The 18,647-nt window shown below is 46.5% G+C and overlaps 1 long non-coding RNA gene across 1 annotated transcript in view; it reads left to right on the forward strand.

Moving 5' to 3' along the window:
* The window catches only part of LOC310700694, a 109,204-nt gene that overhangs the window by 77,261 nt on the left and 13,296 nt on the right, over window positions 1-18,647 (forward strand). Inside the window, exons 2-3 of the long non-coding RNA XR_014522724.1 lie at window positions 1,059-15,253; window positions 16,224-18,538. This is a non-coding gene — a long non-coding RNA (uncharacterized lncRNA). The remainder of the gene's footprint in view (window positions 1-1,058; window positions 15,254-16,223; window positions 18,539-18,647) is intronic.

Here is an 18,647-nt window from a genome sequence, read left to right on the forward strand (position 1 = left end):
TTATTCCTCCTGAGCCCCTTGGAGGAGTAACAGTTCTGTTGGGAGGACAGAACTATGTGCACCACTTGAAGCCCCATAGCTTGTCTGCTCACGCATGGTAGAGGACACTATCCCATTGCCAGTTTTGAAAGATTCAGCTACCAGTCCAGTTGGCTGTCTGTACTTGGGATGAGGTTGAGGACTGCATCTTGTCCCTTGCCTCAGACAACAAACTTTCTTGAGCCACCCTTGCACATAAGGCCGGTCCTGCCATTGGGTGCCATGAGGCAGAACACTTCAGCTAGCAGATCTTGAGATTTCATTAAGGAGTAGCAAACTGTTGATCATTTAGTTTCCTGTTATGTTTTCACAACCACAGGAGTGACCAGCCATTGGGACTTTCTCTATTGAGGTTCCAAATTGTTTGTGTGTGGGAGAGGGCTATGGCTCGACAAAAATGATAATTTGTCAGTGGTGATGGGAGTGAAGGGGGAATTCCCAACTATTTACAAACTTCTGTAGCATTTGGGGGTACCAAGGAACCCCTGCACTGTGCGGCCTGGCAATAATCCCTTTGCTGAAATGGCCAGAGCATTTTTCTAGCAGGGCAGTCCCACGTTCTGAATTGCCTTTCTCTCAAGGAATCTCCCCTGTTAGCACTGTGCCAGAAACATGTCACCCAATGGGTAAAGCAAAGTGGCTTTAAATTGTCCTCCCTCCCAAGTCATTTTGATTTAATTGTTTGCATTTGTCCGGTGATCTCATTTGTCCGGTAAACTCAATAAATTATTTGTGTAGGCTCGAAAGCTGCTGCTGTGTGTGAGCTGCGACAGTTCCTAAAGGCGTCCAAAAAAGCAAGGCTAGAGACAGGTGAGCGCTTCCAAGACTTTCCTCAACAAAGCAGAAAGAAGAAACATGGGACAAATTACAGTGGTACCTCAGGTTACATACGCTTCAGGTTACAGACTCCGCTAACCCAGAAATAGTGCTTCAGGATGAGAACTTTGCTTCAGGATGAGAACATAAATCGTGCTCCGGTGGTGCAGTGGCAGGCCCCATTAGCTAAAGTGGTGCTTCAGGTTAAGAACAGTTTCAAGTTAAGAACAGACCTCCGGAACGAATTAACTTAACCCGAGGTACCACTGTAAATGCATCTTTGCCATTTGCAGTAGGCCACCTGGTTAGCAGAAAAACAGGCATGTGTTCTCAGAGAAGAGGGACCTACAGGTGTCTTCAGGTCCATTCACTTGCAGATGCTCATCTGCTGAAACAAGACCCCAAACCAGGCAGGTGCTCCATTTCCAGAGAGCATGGACCACGAAAACGGAGGCTGTTCAGCTTTGACACATATCAGCATCAGCATTGCAAAAGGGTTCAGTTCCCGAACCTTAAAATTAAAATGAGCCAGTAGGACCATCAGAGTTATTAAGAAGAGAGAGAGAGCCAACTTAGGCAGTGGAAATGGGTGGCGTTATATCAGGTGTGGACAACCTTTTCTGCACTCACACCCTCCCCCCACGCAGCCACAAGGTGCATGAAACACCTGCAACAGTGCATGGATACCTGGGGCTGCCTGCCAGTGGGTGCAGCTGAAAGGGATGTGGCTGGAGCCAGTGATGTGCCGATGGTGGATGAGGCCATTCACACACACACACACACACAGACTTATTGAGAAGAGACATCATCTATTTATTTGCTTAATTTATGTTCCACCCTTCCTCCGAAAGGAACCCACAGTGCCAAGGCTGTTAACTCTCCCCTCCCTGAGCGACGCTCCTCCCATCACAATTATGCAATTCTTGACCCACTCAAACTGCATGGGGGATGGCAGAGCGCAGGAAGGGGGCTCCCCAGGCTGCATCCTGCCCATCAGAATGGTACCCCTCCAAGGTCTCCAAGCAGCTGTTTGGCGGCCTGGCAGGAGTCCAAGTGTCATAGGAAGGATGGCTTAGGTAAACACAAACTCCGCAGGGAGGCAGAAGAAATGTGGTGGGTGGTGAACACTTTGTGGACCTCGCTGAAGGCCTCAGAGGGCTGGAAGTGCCTGGTGGTCACAGGTGCATTAAAAGGAGTAGCATCCTGACCAGGGTGGAATGTGGATTTTCCAGCTCAGGAGTCAACACGGCTTAGGATCGGGCCTGGGAGCCATTTCCAACATTAACCACGTGAGAATACAATTCCCATGTTAACCTTGCAAAGGAAAGGGAACCTTTTTTGCATGAAAAACAAAAATGCAGTTCTGCCTTGCCCAGAATTGTACATCTCGCTCCAGTTCAAATTCTTGCTAGTGTGTTTCGGATTACTTTTATTCCCGATGCCCCACCCGCCCAACAATACAAAACAAAGAAATCTGTTATTGACCTATTTACTTATTTATTTAATAAAATTTATATACTGCTTGGTTGATTATAGAAAAAAAAAACAGCAAAGCTGTTTACAAAAAGATAAAACAATAAGATTATCACTTTTTAAAAAAATGCAACCATAAACCAAAACATACAAAAGTTGAAACAGCAACAGAACAGGCCAAAACAAATTAAAGCTCGTACCAACTTTCTAAACATATGGGTAGGTCTGTCTAAATAATAATGTCTTCAGCAGGCACTGAAAAGAATACATGGAAGGTAGGTATCAATCTGCTGGAAGAAACCATCTAGATTCAAGGGTTGCCTTTTGGGCTTGTGCAATAAAGATGGAGCGGGGGTGGTGATGAGGGACATTCAGGATATGCTCACCGTTTTGCTCACTGGTTTCAGAGACTCAGAACAGAAGCCTAAAACTGCAGTCATTAAAAATATATCCTTTGGGGTAGTCCCATAGAAATCCATTGGGGGTATTTTTTTTGCTAGTGCCAGCATATACCCGGTATATAAAGTTGAACCTCATAATGCACTACATACTAAGACTGGAGACAAGCATTTTCCAAAGTGTTGCAGGAGGGATCGTTGTTGCTTGTGAGGTGTGCAGTTATCCCACTTTTGCCTGTAGGGAAAAGGTTTGTCAGGTTTTTATCCTGTGCCAAAAACCTGCCAAACCTGCTTGACCCGAGGTGACCCCTTGGGTGGGGGTGCGAGACAGCCTGTTCACACACACACACACACACGTGGATGTACAGTATGGGAAACCCTTCCTCAAACCACTTTCAGCTCTCTCAAAAACAATTGTCTGTCTCCTGCCAAAAAGCCTTTTGCTGTGAGGTTTATATTATAAACATATAAATGCTATTTAAGTGCAATGTGCTTAAGATTTAAAATTGCAGGGTAAGTGTATAATATTTGTCTGTTCCCCTTGTTTGCTGTGATCGCGTCGTGGCTTGCTGAGGGCATCATTTCCTTCCCACATTTCTTTCTTTCTTTTACAATTCTGCCCTAGACACAAATTTATTTAGACTTTACTAGCCTGTACTCAAGATCCTGTTCGGTATGCTTTTTTTTCTGACTGTGGTGTAAATCTGCTTCTTAATGTGTCAAGGGCGTGTTCATCCTCACAAGGACCCTGCAATGTGGGTCAGCACAATCCCTGCTGTACAAGTGGAGAAGTTGGCAGATGGCTTGCTCAGGAACATCTAAGCGAGTCAATAAATGAGCCAGGATTTGAACCCAATGCACCTCTCAATATGCTATGAAGCTGGTCTTGCATAGCTGCCATGCTTAAAATGCATTCTCCAGAGCTGCCCTGTAGAAGCATAGTGCGGCTGCATTCAGAAGTGTTGCTCAGTGTGACAGTAAAGCTCCCACCTGAAGCACAGGGAGGGAAGAAAATGTTGGCAGTTATTGCCTCTCCCCCTTGCAGATTAGTAAAGGGAAAGGGACCCCTGACCGTTAGGCCCAGTAGTGGACGACTCTGGGGTTGTGGCGCTCATCTAGATCTATAGGCCGAAGAAGCCGGTGTTTGTCCGCACACAGCTTCTGGGTCATATGGCCAGCATGACTAAGCTGCTTCTGGCGAACCAGAGCAGCATACAGAAACACCGTTTACCTTCCCGCCAGAGTGATACCTATTTATCTACTTGCACTTCGTGCTTTTGAACTGCTAGGTTGGCAGGAGCAGGGGCCAAGCAACAGGAATTCACCTCGTTGCAGGGATTCGAACTGCCAACCTTCTGATCGGCAAGCCCTAGGCTCAGTGGTTTAGACCACAGCGCCACCTTTGCAGATTACATAACCCTAAATCTACTCCAGAGGGTGGGGCCCCTCTTGAGCAAATTTAGGGGGTCATGGGGGCTGCCATGGCAAAAAAAAAAAACAACAAACCGTGCTTCTGACATAGGCACAGCCAGGATTTATGCCAGGGGCGCTGGCTTTATGTTAGGAGGTGCAGAACCTCAGTTTGTTAAGTATTTTTATTGATTTACTTGATTTGTGGGGCTACGCCCATGGCTTCTCTCCCTGTTCTGCTACCAGAAGCCTTACCACCAATGAGCAATACCACTACATACATCCCGCTGTTTCCACGGGTTTTGGCTACAAGACAACTTTGTATGCTTTGAAGTCTGCTCCTAGATGGAGGCCCACAAATGATTCAATTAAACAGGAGGCAATTAGGCAAGCACCCCCATGCATCACTTTGTCTATCATCATGTGCTTTCTGTTCCATAAGGCAATTTGGTACACATATTCAGGTCACAGTTCTGAGTTTCATGTTCAAACAGCGGCAATACACAGCCCAATAGACTATTGCCATTTAGTTGGGAGGAATAGAAGAGGCTAGAAAAGAGGCAGAGCACAATGGAGATCCAGTGCAACGTGGGGTGTGGGTGTGTTTGTGTACTTGCACAGATGATCCGATTCCCTCTTTGAAGTTGGAACACCTGGTCAACCCCACACCCATTTTCAAAGGAGAAATGCAAACGACATTGTAATGTAATATATGCCTGGGAGATTGAGATATCAAGATGAGAATCCTTGTGCTCATTCAGGATACATTTGTAAATTGCATCTTCAAAGATTACCGAACAAGGCTCTCCCCAAAGCCAGCGGAACCTCTTAAAACATGGTGCATTATTAGTTTATGTATATCTATCCTGCAGACTAGGCATATCATCTTGGCTTTCTGAACTTGGGGGAGGGAGAGGAGGTATAGGCAACGGAGGCTTTCCTATGGAAAGAATGGACAGCTCTGATTTTACTGAGACAAGAGCTTGTTTCTCCCTTGCATCTTTCCCTCAACAAAGCAAGGAAGGAGAGAGAAGGAGCAAGGACTTGGGCACAAGGCAGCCTGACGCTGTCAAGAACAATTTTTTAAAACTCACACTTCCGTAGAGCTATCACGAGGGCCATGGGGGGGGCTTGAGGGGACTCCTGCAGGAGGAGAATGAGGGTGGTTCTCCCCGTTTCCTTTTGTGTTTGGAGTGGGCCTTCTCAGCTCAGGATCTGGCCCCTCCACCCGGCTTTTGTGGGGTCGGGGGCGATTGTTTGGCCAAAGCCAAAGATGCTGAAGATCTAGAACTGAGGTTGCCGCCTTCCGCTGCTCCGGCCAGCGAAGCCTCCTGCCTTTTCGTGCTCGGGCGCACCAGAATGGACACGTCCTGGCCGAGCTTTCAGGCCTTCGTGCCGCCCCCAAGTCGCCCCAGCAAGCCAAATCTGCACTGAGGCAAAGGATGAGGGAGACACAGCAGCGACCAGCCATCGCTGCGGGGGGAAGGTTGAGATGCTGAGGCCCGGAAGAAAAGGGCAACTTTGTAAAGGTGGAGATGCGCTCAGGAGTAGGAGACGCAGAGCCTGGTGGAAGGAGCTGACGCCAGAAGGTAGATGGACGCAGAATCCAGGAGACGGGAATTTGGGAGCATGGTAAAGGAGGGAGAAGGGTCTGCGTGGATGGAGCTCCCCTGTCTAGGGTGCCAAGGACTGCCTTGGCTCACGTTCAGGTTTCCCGCAGAACAGGGAGCCCACCCAGCAGATTGGAACAAGGGAAAGGCGCGTTCCTCCTGCCTTTGGGCCTCATTGCAGCTACAAAGGGAGGCAAAATCCAGAGAGATCTAGGAGTCCGGAGAGAGACGGGACCCACGCAGCACCTTCGGGCTCAGCACAAAAGGCACTAGGAAACATCGCCCCCGCGGAAATCCAGGCGTCCCCGCCCTCCTCTCTCCCTGCGCGCTCCCACAGATCCCACCGAATCTGTGCGTCACATATTTTGATTTAAAGCAACTATAAATTCAAACTGCAAAAAAAAAAAAAAAATCCAAACCTTCCACCTATGCGCACATGCCAGGCTCTCTACAGATCCTTAGCGAGGGAATCATTAAAAGGTGGGAGGAGATAGTGAGAGATTCAGGCGCTTTTTTGGTGTACAAAAAATATTTTGAAAGGCAGTGTGTAATCTACGAGTCTGTGATGCGTTAGGCAGGGTGCATTGAGGGGGGGGTCTCTCCCCCTCCCCTTGCTCTACAGAGAAGAGATTTCTTTGAACAGAAGAAACTCGCCGTGCAAGCTCCTGGAAGCTCCGAAGGAGCTGGCGTTAAAATATTAGCCTTCTAGGCAGGTAGCACCGCCTTTATGTAAGCAACGCGACTTAGCTGTTGCCCAGTAGGTATCAATATATGCTTGAGATATGGGGGTGGGGGGAGGAGAGAGACAAGGCCCCGGCGCTGTTTCCCTAGATCCATTGTAAAATACCTGATTAGGTAAGATTGCATCAAGTTCCCTCTGATCTCCGTCGGCGTCATTCTTTGCCAGATGTTGAATTCGCTCTCGTCGTGGGAATCTAAGAAAGAACAGGGGGTGCGTCCACACAGTCCACTTGGGGAAAACCGATAAACACACGAGGCAGCGCCCGGTGGCGACTCCAGCCCTCAATGCGGAGTTGGTTGGTTCGGTTTGCAGTTTGCAAACTGTGGGATCTCACTCCCCTAACAGCCAGGATTGCAGCTTCGGCGCAGAGCGCTCTCCTGCTCCCAAACTTCACTCTCCCACTGAAATTAAAGGGACTTGGAAACACCGGGGGGGGGGAATCCCACCCTGGCTGTAGGGAAAGGTCTCTGCATAATACGCGGCGCAAATGCACCGACACGTAACGGGGAAGCCGCGCGGATTCAGCGTGGAGCCCGCTCCGCCTGCGCGCTTTTAAAGTGTGTGCTTTAGAGGAGACTTCGACTCCTCGTCGTTGGCTAAATTTGGGGTCTCTTCTCCCTAGTACTTCTTTAATCGTGGGGGCGCGATCCTGGATCCTGCTGGCAGCCAAGAGCGGGGTCCTGGCTCCGCTTTGCGCGGGTTTGTTGCCCGCGGGGACGCGCTAACCAGGCCCAGGCCTTCGAGATGCAGAGGTAGGTCTAAGAGCCGGCGCGCCCTCGCCCATTCCGGCGGCGGCGCTCGGCTCTCGGCCGCTTTCTGGAAGCGCAAGAAGCCGGAGATCCTTGGAGCTCCGAAGAGGGAACCGAGAGAAAAACCCGCGTCCTCCCGACGGCACCGGGGAGAGGCAGGCAGGCAAGCAGCGCGGAGCCGACGGCACAAGGTGGCCTGCGCAACCCGCGCGCTCTGCCCGGCTCGCCGGAAGCTTCTGGCAGCCCACCGAAGCTGGAAATGTGCCGGATCCAGAAAACGCCGGCCAAGCTCTCTCTCCCCGCCTCGCCGGCTCCCAACAGGACGCCCTGCTTCCTCTCTCCTCGCTGCCGCCAGATCTCTGCGTTGCGGCTCGGCTCCTCCGCTTACACCAAAGCCGCCGCCGCCGCCACATCGGTCCTTGGATCTGCTGCGAGCTGGTTCAACCGAGAGCCGGGGAGAGGCGACTCCATCATATCTACCTCCTCCGAGTCCAGCCCTTTGTTTACAAAGGAAGCTCTGGAAAAAAAGAACCGTTAAGGGGGGAAACTGCTCCCCCACCCCGGTTCTTTGTGTGCATAGGGACGAGGACAGGTCTGTGATAACACAAATTGTGCATCTCGCATTTATAGACGTGCATTTATATAGACGCACAATTACTGTCAATATTAAAGAATCGGTTCGGAGGCGGATGGCGAATTGAACGGTTTTACAAGAGAGTCCGTGGAGCGTAAAAAGTGCGTGTGTATGCATATAAAATTGGACACCCATTTCTTAAAATGTGCGATTTGGGGCTTGCGTTGCAAGAGGAAAGGGCCCTTAAATTAAGATTAGAATCTTAAACAACTCCCTCTCCCATCCGCTTTTTTTTTTTTAAAAAAAAAGGTTCCCTCTGCGTTTGTCTTCCTCCCCAAGGGCTCGAATAGATCCACCGAGAAAAATCCCACCCACCCCCGCGCCTTCCTTGCCCCATCATAAATTTGCGCCCTAGTTCTGTCTTTCCAAATTTCTCCGCCGTGGAAGCTTCCCCTACTACCCCTGGCCCGATGCTCAGCTCCCGTTGGAAGGTAACGAAAGGAGAGCTCCGTTTGTTGCTTTTTACCAAACGAAAATGCGGTCGCGGAAGCAACGGTTATTATCTCTCATTAATCTCTCCAGTTACAAGTCAACGGTAACCAAGGAATAAAGGTGGCGGTTTCCTTAAAATTTAAATAAAGCAACTACCCCCTCATGTACGTCCCCAAACTGTTTTTATTTTATTGTAAATAGACAACACACGGCTTCCCAAGTGTAATCAGCAGTCTGGAGCCGAAGCGACGACGAGATGACCCTATAGATCTGGTCGGTTTCACGCCTGCCTCGGAAGGAGCCTCGTCCCTTTCATTTCACTTGCTGGATTTTGTTGTTGCAGATCCCCCCTCTTTCCAACTCTTGGCCTCCAGAAACTAGAATCGTTTGTGTCCTTCCTGGCTTTCCCAGGCCCCTAGATAATTCCCCCCCCTGCCCCCACCATCGTATTTTTTTTCTTACTTTAAAAATTATATATCTTCATGTCACAACCGTTTCCCTTTTAAAAGCACAAACATCCAATTTGGCTCAGTGTAATAAAATCAGTCGGAGATCCTTAAACGCGACCATTCCGCTGAATTAAGTTGTGAAATCTAATCTATTATATCCATAAAGGAGAATGCTTTCATTGTAAATTCAGGTTATAAAGAAAACTCTACCTGGAGCAGTCAAGTCCCCCCCCCCCCAATTTCTCCCCCACCTCCTCTCCCTCCTCCCCATTCGGATTTGCTACTTGATGGCTTATCAAATTACTTCAAAACGCCGGGCTCCCCTTTTTCCATATCTCATTGGAACCAAAATTAAATGTGGCAAGACGTCCCTTTTAACAGCATGAAAAGGTCATAAACCGGCAACAACAACACAGGAAAGAATAAAGACACACAAAATTATTCCAGCCCTTTGCAACTGGGGTTCTGTGATTAATTTGGACCTTTAAAAATATCTCCTATATATCTTAAACAAAGGCAGCAAGAACCCAGAGCCGGGGTTCGACCAACACGCACGCGGTTAGAAATCTATAACGATCCGATCGTGGAAGGAAATTCAATAGACAAGAAAGGGGACGCTTTGAAAATGGATCGAGTTAGCTGGATTGAGAGGCGACAGTCACGATATGTTAAAAACCCCGAACGAAAATGCCCCGTATTCCTTAAAACGCAGAGAGGTCTTATGAGTATATCAGAGCAACTGGGGAGGGAAAGTGGGGGAGCGAAAGAGAATGAACCCATCAAAATTAAAATTTTGGAAGGGTGGGGAGGGGAGGAGAATACGATCTGGCGCCTGGGCTTTCTGCTGGTTCAAAGAACTCTCTTTCCCGGAAGAAAGAAAAGAAATCCCATCCCCACCCCCCAAAAAACCCCACCATCCACCGATTACACTTTATCTTTCCAAATAAATTTACAAACGCACACTGTGAAATTAACCTCCGAGTACCTGGCAGCTTCGAGGCACTGGGGCAAAAATAACTCTAAAGCAGATGCAAAGTTTTAGTTATTAAAGGGAGAAGTGGGTGGAAAGGGGGGGGAGGAGAGGGAGAGAAATCTGTAGGATGCAGCTTTTGTCAGATCTTGGGAGAAAGATTTATTAATGTGTGGCTTATGTCCCTAGTGTTATATCCTCCTAAAGCCCTGCCCGATTTCCTAGTCTAATCTTTTATTTCCATCTAATTATTTTTTTCCCCTGCCACTTTCAACTCAAGTCTTAAAAGAGGGGAAAAGGGGTGGGGGATAAGCAGGGAGGGAGAAAGAGGCAATATGAACTCTGTAAAATCTCCGGAGGGTTCCCCCCCCCCCTTCCCAGCGCTGAAAACCTGAACGCCCCAATCCCAGCTAAAGAATATTAACAAGGGCTTCTCGACACAAGCCCTGTACAATATATAAATCGCGGGAGGGGGAAATCAATTTATAAAAAAATATATATCTTAACTCGAGAGGGGAAGGATTGGGCGCGGAGGGGACGACGAAAGATAGAGCCGAGGACCCGCGAGTTTAAGATGTTAAGCTCAGTATAATAAATATGCGTAAAGGAGAAGAAACCACACTAGCCAGGGCGAGGGTGCAAAGATTTGGTTTAGCAAAGGATATTCAAAATGGAAACATTTTGCAAAACAAGTACCTATAAACAAAGGAATGGAAGCAAAGGGTCTAGCTCCGAATCCCTCTTTTCTAATTAAAATAAAAACATTTGCACGGCAAAGTTTAATTCCACTGTAAAACTCCAGAATAGTGGCGATTTCGATGCAGCAATACAGGGGCCAAAGCGAGATGTTCAATATTAGCACCACTTAATCTTTTGAGGTGGGGAGGGGGGAAAAGACTCAAATGGTGGGTTATTTGAACAAAACGAAGAGAACGTTCAGCTCCATTTTCATTCTGGCTCAGTACATTTTATCAAAGAGGAAAAACTGATTTTTTCCCCTTTTAAATAGGATTTACAGTTCGAGACTACCTACGTTTACTCGGAAGCAAATCACAAGGATTTCCACAGCATCTACTAAAAATTAAATAAGAATTCCAACCTTAATATAACCCCCCTCAAAAAAAGCCATGTGGCAGATAAGATTGGATCTTAATTATATTCTTTAAATATAGGAATACTTTTAAACGCTGGAGAAAGTTTGGAAATGAAGTTTAAGGCACCCATAAAGTAAAATAGAAAGAATTGCATGGGGGGAAATCTTGCAAAGAAATCTACTACAAAAATAGTGTTGTGTTTTTCCTGGCTTCCCCTCTCGCCAGTTAAATCGATATTGTTTTTTAGAAGGTGTTTTAATTAATAATGGAAAAAATGTTTTAGGTATTCAGAATTGGGCTCTTCGAAACTCCCGATGCACAATATATTTAATGCGTGTCTCGCTAAAATCTTGTATATAAATATCTTTTAATTTTTAATTTGTTTTAAAGTTCTAGTGGATTCAGGTTTTATATTACCAAAAACGACCACCCCCACCCCCAACACACCAGCGCTCTAGTTCATTTAGAATATTTGTTCATTGCAAACTGGAATATACTAGAGCAAAATTTCCCACGCCTTTGGGAAGGAAAGCCTTTTAAAAATGCCTGGGAAATACAATGGTAAGACTGGCTGTGGTATTTGTGTATTATAGATCCATTGTTCCACAAACCATTAACGTTTTTATTCATGATAACTTGGAAACAAATAATAACGTCATGGGCAGTTTTCAAAGGGAACTGGCGAGCCTATTTTCTGCAATTGAAATTCTAAATCCTTAAAATAAAAAAGGGGATGAGCATTCATAAAAATCCCCGCTTGCTTGTTCGTATTTGTTATTACGAACAAAAATTAACTTTTCTTCATTTTAGCCATCCATTTTGTTTTCGGCCTCAGATCTACTTCCTTTAAATTTAGAAAATTTAGGTTGTTTAGAATCTGCCGGGCCTCTTGCATGTAAATAGGGTTGTTTTTTTGTTCAATTTAAGGGGACAGATTTTTCATCTTTTCGTGCAATTTCGTATTTAATAGAACTATTTTCCTTTTACATTAACAACCGCCAAACCCTGACAAAAATGGTTCCACCTGCCCGAAGCCTAGATTTAAATTAAAATGCCAGCCGAAATATTTGAACATTTACTAGTTTCTGACCTAATCACCTCTAACTGTTTCTGGGGGGACGGGACGACTTTGAGTAAAGGAAAAAAAGAAAAAGTTCAAATGAAGGTCCACAATGGTCCAAATATTACCGTTTATTTATAAGTTATTAATACAGTATTATTGGAAATAATGTTACTGGTATTACTGTGGGAAATTATGTCACGTGCCAGTTAGCATTAGGAAATCCCCCCACCCCTTTACGAAAGTGAATTATCACCAGTGTTTCTAACGTTCAGAAATCAAACGCCTAGTTTTCCCCAAGACCCACTCTTTTAAAAATAAATTTACAATACTGTATATGTAAAACCACCCTAATTTTAATACACTTAGAATTTCTTATTACATTTTAGGCGATATGTAACTGTTATAATCCTGCATTTCCATTTTGGGCCTGTTTTGCATTTGAATACAATCCTAACACGGATTTAATTAACTGATTGATTTTTTTTTAATAAAATGTTTTATTTTCGCTCCAGTACAATGGTATTTTGCGCGTTCCATTTCCCAAGTATTCGAAACAATCAGATCCAGCATATATATATATATATTCTCTTTATTGGATGTTATTCTGTTTTAAATAAGGTATTGGGATGAAGGGAATGGGGCGAATTGTCCACAATCACGGGAGGTGGGGAAATAATATGGGAGGCGGGAAATAAATAAAACCACATACCTGCAAATCCAGAGAGCCAGTCCCTTTTCCCTCAATGAGTTATTAACACACAGAGAGAGATTGGGGGTGGGGAGCAACCTCCCCAGTGTTTCCTTTTCCCCCCTCCTGCCCTTTTTTCCACACACACACATATACGCACGCACCCCTTCCCCCAATGAAACATTAAAATTCAACGCGGATTTTCTCTGCAACCCTGAAGCGGGGGAGACTTGCTTCCTGGTTGGGATCTCGCCTCCGGCCAAAATATTTTACAAGCTCAGCTGGGAGGCGGGGAGGAGGAAGCAGCATCTCATTACAGGCGATCCCTCTCCCGTTTCCCCGTCACCACGTGTCTTCGCAGTCCCTGGGCTTTCGCACGTACATCCGGGTCTCCGGCTCGCCATGGCTCTGCCTGCAGTTCGTCGCTGGAGACCGGAGCGCCGCAGAGATCAGCCGCTTCGCCTGCCTGCTGTCTTGATTCCTCCACTCGGATCCTTCCCCCCCCAAGCTTTGCAAAGCACAACCCCCCCCCCACGACAGCAGACCAGACGCATTTGTTTCGCCCCCCAGACCAGCGGATTTGCATCTTCCCAGCTGGAGAGGGCACGGTCCCGGTGCATCCGGGAGAGAGCAGTCCCCTCCAGGATCGAAGACGATTGCCCCCGCTTCTTGCTCGATCGGCGATCTGCTGCTGCTGCTTCCAGCAAAAAATAAAAAAGTTATTGCAAGCGGCGCCTTCCTGCCAGAGCTGCCTGCTCCGTCGCCGGGCTGTGCCTTGCAGCAGCCGCTTCTTTCTTCTTTGCAGAATCCGATCCTGCCCCCAACTCTCCCTTTCCTCCCCTCCGGCTCTCCTGCTGCTGCAGCCACCCCTCCTCGCGTTTGCACACACACACAGCTCCGGCTGTGCATGCCTGCTTTTGCAGAGAAGGCTTTGCATGGAGGCGGCCGCGGTGCATGCAAGCCGGCCGCGATAAATAACGCTCTGCTGCAGCCGAGGCTGCCCGAGAGGCTTCGCTGCCCGGCTCTGCTTCAGGTCTCACCCCCAGGGAGAACGAAAGGAGAGAAGCGGCGGCAGCGGAGCTGGGAGAGAGGAGCGCCCGGGGCGGGAGAAAGGAGGGAGGGAGGGAGAGGAAGAGGGGGGGAGGGGAAGAAAGGCAGTTTTGCTGGGAAGAGCCGCTACAGCCTGCCCTTCCCCCCACCCCTCGCAGCTTTAATCAATGGGAACTTCTCCGCCGTGCCTCTCTTAAGGAGGGGCGGGCTTGTTCACCCTCCCACCCCCAACAACACACTTCCCACCCCCCACCCCTCCACCGTAGTCAAAGCCAGACTGGCTAGCAACCGGGATAAGCTCTTGCAGCTCCTCTTTCCCGGCTCAGTTTCCTTTCGCTGCAAAACAAGCCAGCCCCCCCCCCGCGATTTTCCAATGGGGGGGGGGGTCCCAAAGGCGCTCGTCCACCTTAAATCCCCGCAGTCGCGCCTAGCAGCTCTCGGCCAATCAGCGGGACGCCTCGTCTCGCTTGAATGACTCTCGTTCTTTGTTTGCGGAGAGGGAGGATCTCTCCAATCTGATAAAGGAGAGGAGGGTGCGGGGGAGGGGTGGGGAAGGAGGCCCAGCTGTTGGAGGCTCCTGAGCCAATCGGAGGCCAGAGCTCTTGCCTTTGGGTGTGCATTTATTTATTTTTTTGCTCCAGAAATTCCGGCTTGCGCTGGGGGATGCCCTTGCTGCGAGCGGGGGCCTGGAAAAAAAATCTCTCTCTCCCCTCTCGCTATATTTATACTGGCCTTTCAAACTCAACTCGTCCAAGGAGCTATTAGGCTGTCTGTCTGTCTAGGGCAATAATGTTTGAACAGGCCTTCCAATCTGTGACCGTTTAAACAAGGGCCATTTCAAGGAAAGGCATATGATTGATATTTCAAATATGTCTCTTAAAAGGAAAAAAAGGGGGGGGAGAGGCCACACCGCCAGGTTGTGCAGAACGTAATAGGCGCTGAACTCGGCGCGCCTTTGTAGCGGCGCTCCCCACGGTGACCTTCCGGCCCTCGACTGAACATGAACTCCCCACTCTCCCCACCCCACGCCACCCCCGGTTAGGAACCGAAAGCAGGAAAGCACACGCGCTGCCTCTTTCTCTTGTGTTTTGAAAGGTGATGTCAGCTCAAAATCAAGCCCATTCGGGAAAATAACAACTTAAGAGAGTTGTTAACATTTCTAATTTAATCTATCCGTCCGTTCTGGGAGGGGGGGTGGTGTGTGTGTGTAAAACTAGGACAATGAAATCTGTTAATGGTTTTAAGGCTGCAAGTCCTAAGAGTAAGTTCCCCTGAAGTCAATGGGGACTCCTCCTGCTTAGACGCCTCTAGGATTGTGCTGCAACGTCTATTTGTTGTTTTGCTTTTAGGCAAGGAATAATTATAGGAAACAAATGGATAATGCCTGAACCCAGGTGTCATCTGGAAAATACGGCATTCGGTGAAGTTTTTTCTTTTTCTTTTACAGAACAGCGAAAACTATAAAAGGGGAGGTTTTGTGGGAATTCATCTGAAGTACAGTGATGTACTCCGAAATCCTTTTCAGAAAGAGCAGCATTGATTTAATGTAGTGTTTTCTTTGACTACTGAATGAAAGCCTGCAATTTGCATGTCCGCAGGAGACAGAATTCTAGAATACATAGGACTCGCGCTTGGGGTGAGTGTCGAGGTAATTTTGCTGTTTTGAATTTTAGGAAGCTTCCTTATAACAAGCCAGACTATTAATTCATCTATCTCAATATATTCTACACGGACTGGCAGCAGCTCTCCAGGATGTCTGACAGTGGTCTCCTAGTTTTACCTGGAGTGAACATGTGACATTCTGCATGCAAGCTCTACCACTGAGCTATTGCCATTCCACTTTAATTTAGCAACATGAACCTCAGCATATTTAATCAGGAGTATGTGCCACTGAATTCTTGGGAACTTGTTCTATAGTAAGTGAGCTTAGAACACCCCCCAACCCCCCTCACCCCAGTCCCAATGTGTTTGAAGCCATCCTGCTTCTATGACAAGCAGGTTGCCTTTTCACAGCCATGTAAACCCATTAATTGCCACTATGATAATTTAAAAAGGATCATCTGGCCTTTAGATATTACATAATCAATAATCGTCCATTTTTTTTGAAATGTAAGATTTAAACATCTCATTTAAAAAAATAGCAACTTTCAAATTCACCATTTAATTTTGTGGTGATATTTCAGAATTCAGGCAAAATAAGATCATATTGTTACGGAAGGGGGGGGGCATGTCTTCTTCACTACAATATATTTGCTCAATTTATCATGAAAAAAACACCCTACAATTAAATGTGTCAGCGTTGGGGTTTTTTTTAATCCTTAATTCACTTAAAGTTCAAGGGCTGATTTATTTTTTAGTAACAAACACACACACACACACACAGAGAGAGAGAGAGTTATTAAAACTGGTAGGGAAATAAGATCTTCATATCTTCTGTTTTGAACATCTAACCAGATTAGATTTTGAAGTGTATGCGGATACAGAATTATTTTTTGTGTGCAATCAAAAACCCCTTCTCAAAGAAGGGACTGCTACTAGAATATATAGAAACATTCCAAGCAATCCACAGTTCATCAGCCTTGGTTTTGCTCTTTAATTACCCCCAGAAGGCCTGAAGCCATTCTCCCAGCCATGCAAAGACCTACTTCCTGTATACAACTCTTCGGTATGGCAGAGAGAACAAAATCTGAAGTCGATGACAGGGTGAAATTGACTCAATATTGCCGTCCCCCAAGTAAGCAAATGTGGGGCCACAAGTGCCTTAAATCTGCTCATGTAAATGTTATCATAGCCTTTACATAAATTCTCTTGGGGTAATAATAGTTCCTTGGGAGTTCAGATTTTCTCCTGGGTAAAGCCAGTTCTGATTCCACCCTGGCAGCAAATCCAGGCCACATGTGAGGAAATCAACCATAAACTTCAGAAAGCAGTTATTTTACGGTGCAAGGAAACTGGGTCATGGCACTGTTTAGCTGGTCGTCTTACATCAGAGTAGTATTCATCAGTACGAGACATTCACACTCAATGTTCATTCACACAGTCTAGGGAGGGTGGCTGTACCTAGTCACACTATTAGGCAGGGTACAGTGTCTTTCCTCAGAGAGCAGAGTTTTGGGTATCATTAAAGGGCAGCAAACTGTCAATGGCTATGTTTGTTTTATTTTATCTTTCACCAGTGGGGGTGGCAGTTTAGATTTTCTGCCTCAGGCACCACAATGTCTTGGGCTGTGTCTCTGGCTGTACTTGCTTAACATCTGCTACAGGGTGTATCGCCGTTGCCTATATGTGTGAGATGCACATGCTACATATAATTGACTGTGCATTCTAAAATCCACACAGCAGCTGTCTCTCATTTTAGAAATTAAGCACTGGAAGCGTCAGGACTGGGGAAACCATTCCAGACACTTTGTCACTCAAGGGCTTAACTGTTGGCTGACGGTGCCTAAGTATTTAAATATTTCCTCGGTTCTGTACAGGGCCGGACCCTAAATATTTGATGCTCGCTCTTCAGAATTTGAAATATTTCCCCAGAAAGTTCTTGTGTGTCGCTACATTGTGTGTCACTGAAAATGTACACGCGGCCCAAGTAGAAGATTGCAAACTTGCCAATGCTACCAACTGAAGCACATTGTGGTATAGGGATACAGAGTGCATCACTGTATGCCTCCTGGCTGTCAATATCATGGCATACAGCTTGCTATGGATGATGGGAGTGTCACAGCCCTTGACACAAGGCACTTTAACTTCAACAGAATCTTCTAGTGAGTCTGTATTTCAGGATCGTATTAATGGTTGACCCTTAAGGGGGAAAACATATAGCAAAGTCAACCAACTGGAGTAGTAACAGGAAGATATAAATGTACTCAGATGCTTGCAATTTTGCAAGTAAGATAAGAACCCTTTTGAGTTAGCTGCTTATTTAAAATAAAGAAAACTGAGTTGGGTTATTGAAAAGGAACACGTTTTAAAAACTTGATAATTTGCTTCTCTGTCTTTATGCTGTTTATCCATGCCAAGGGACCTTTGAAGGGGGAGTAGTTCCAACTGGGTAACCAGTTTTGTCTCATTTTATTTGCTCTGTTTTGTCATTCTTGATTTCCATCCACGGCTATGATAATGTTGCAATCCTTGGGTTGGGTAAATGTTCTTTAGGTCTGGCCCTGCCCAAATTATTTGCATTGAAATGAATCTTAAAAGCAATTAAATAGATCCTGTTTGGCAAACCCCACCCTCACCTTTCTTTATTGTTTCTATTGGGGTGGGGGGCTGTTACCGGTAAGAGTAAAAGAGCAGCTGCACTGAGTCAAGTCCACTAAGCCCTGTATTGTATCTCCCAACAGTGGCAGGATCCAGATGCCTGAGGAAATGTACATCTACAGAGTGTATTAGCCAAGTAATCTTTTTATTGTTCCCTCTCAGGGCTGAACTATCATTGCTTTTGCAAAGGGTTACTCTGCTTATCTTGCATACATTCCAGCTCTAATTGAGTCGCTCACTATCTGTACTCTGTGCATTTAATTTCCCTAGGACCACAATTCCACACCCCTTACAACAATTTTTTCCCAATTTTATTTTATTTACTTACTTTTATATTTGCCTTATCTTCTATCAAGGAGCCAAAGGTGGCCACCCATGCATGCACTGACAAGACCCAGACCTGCTTAGTTTCGGCAGGGTGGTGGTGATTTCATGTGCTTTCCTTCTATACCATGGAAACCATGTGCATATACAGTACATACCTGAGACTGAGGATTACATTGATGCTGTAGTTTGCAAAAGGGTGTGCCATAATAAAGTGGGTTGTCTTCATTCTAATTCAGGCACTATTCTGCCTCCTACTTGTGCAAGTTCTCCCAGCCATCCTTGAACAAGAAGTTGCACAAGGACCATGCCGCTTGGGAACTCATGGTTGCTGATTAAAGTACGGTAACTTCCCTCATCTCAGGAAATGTGTCCTTTTTGGCTGGTAAAGGTAAAGGGACCCCTGACCATTAGGTCCAGTCGTGACCGACTCTGGGGTTGCGGCGCTC

The sequence above is a fragment of the Podarcis liolepis genome, assembly GCF_965112155.1.
Source record: "Podarcis liolepis genome assembly, chromosome: 2".
In the NCBI taxonomy this organism is placed as follows: Eukaryota; Metazoa; Chordata; class Lepidosauria; order Squamata; family Lacertidae; genus Podarcis; species Podarcis liolepis.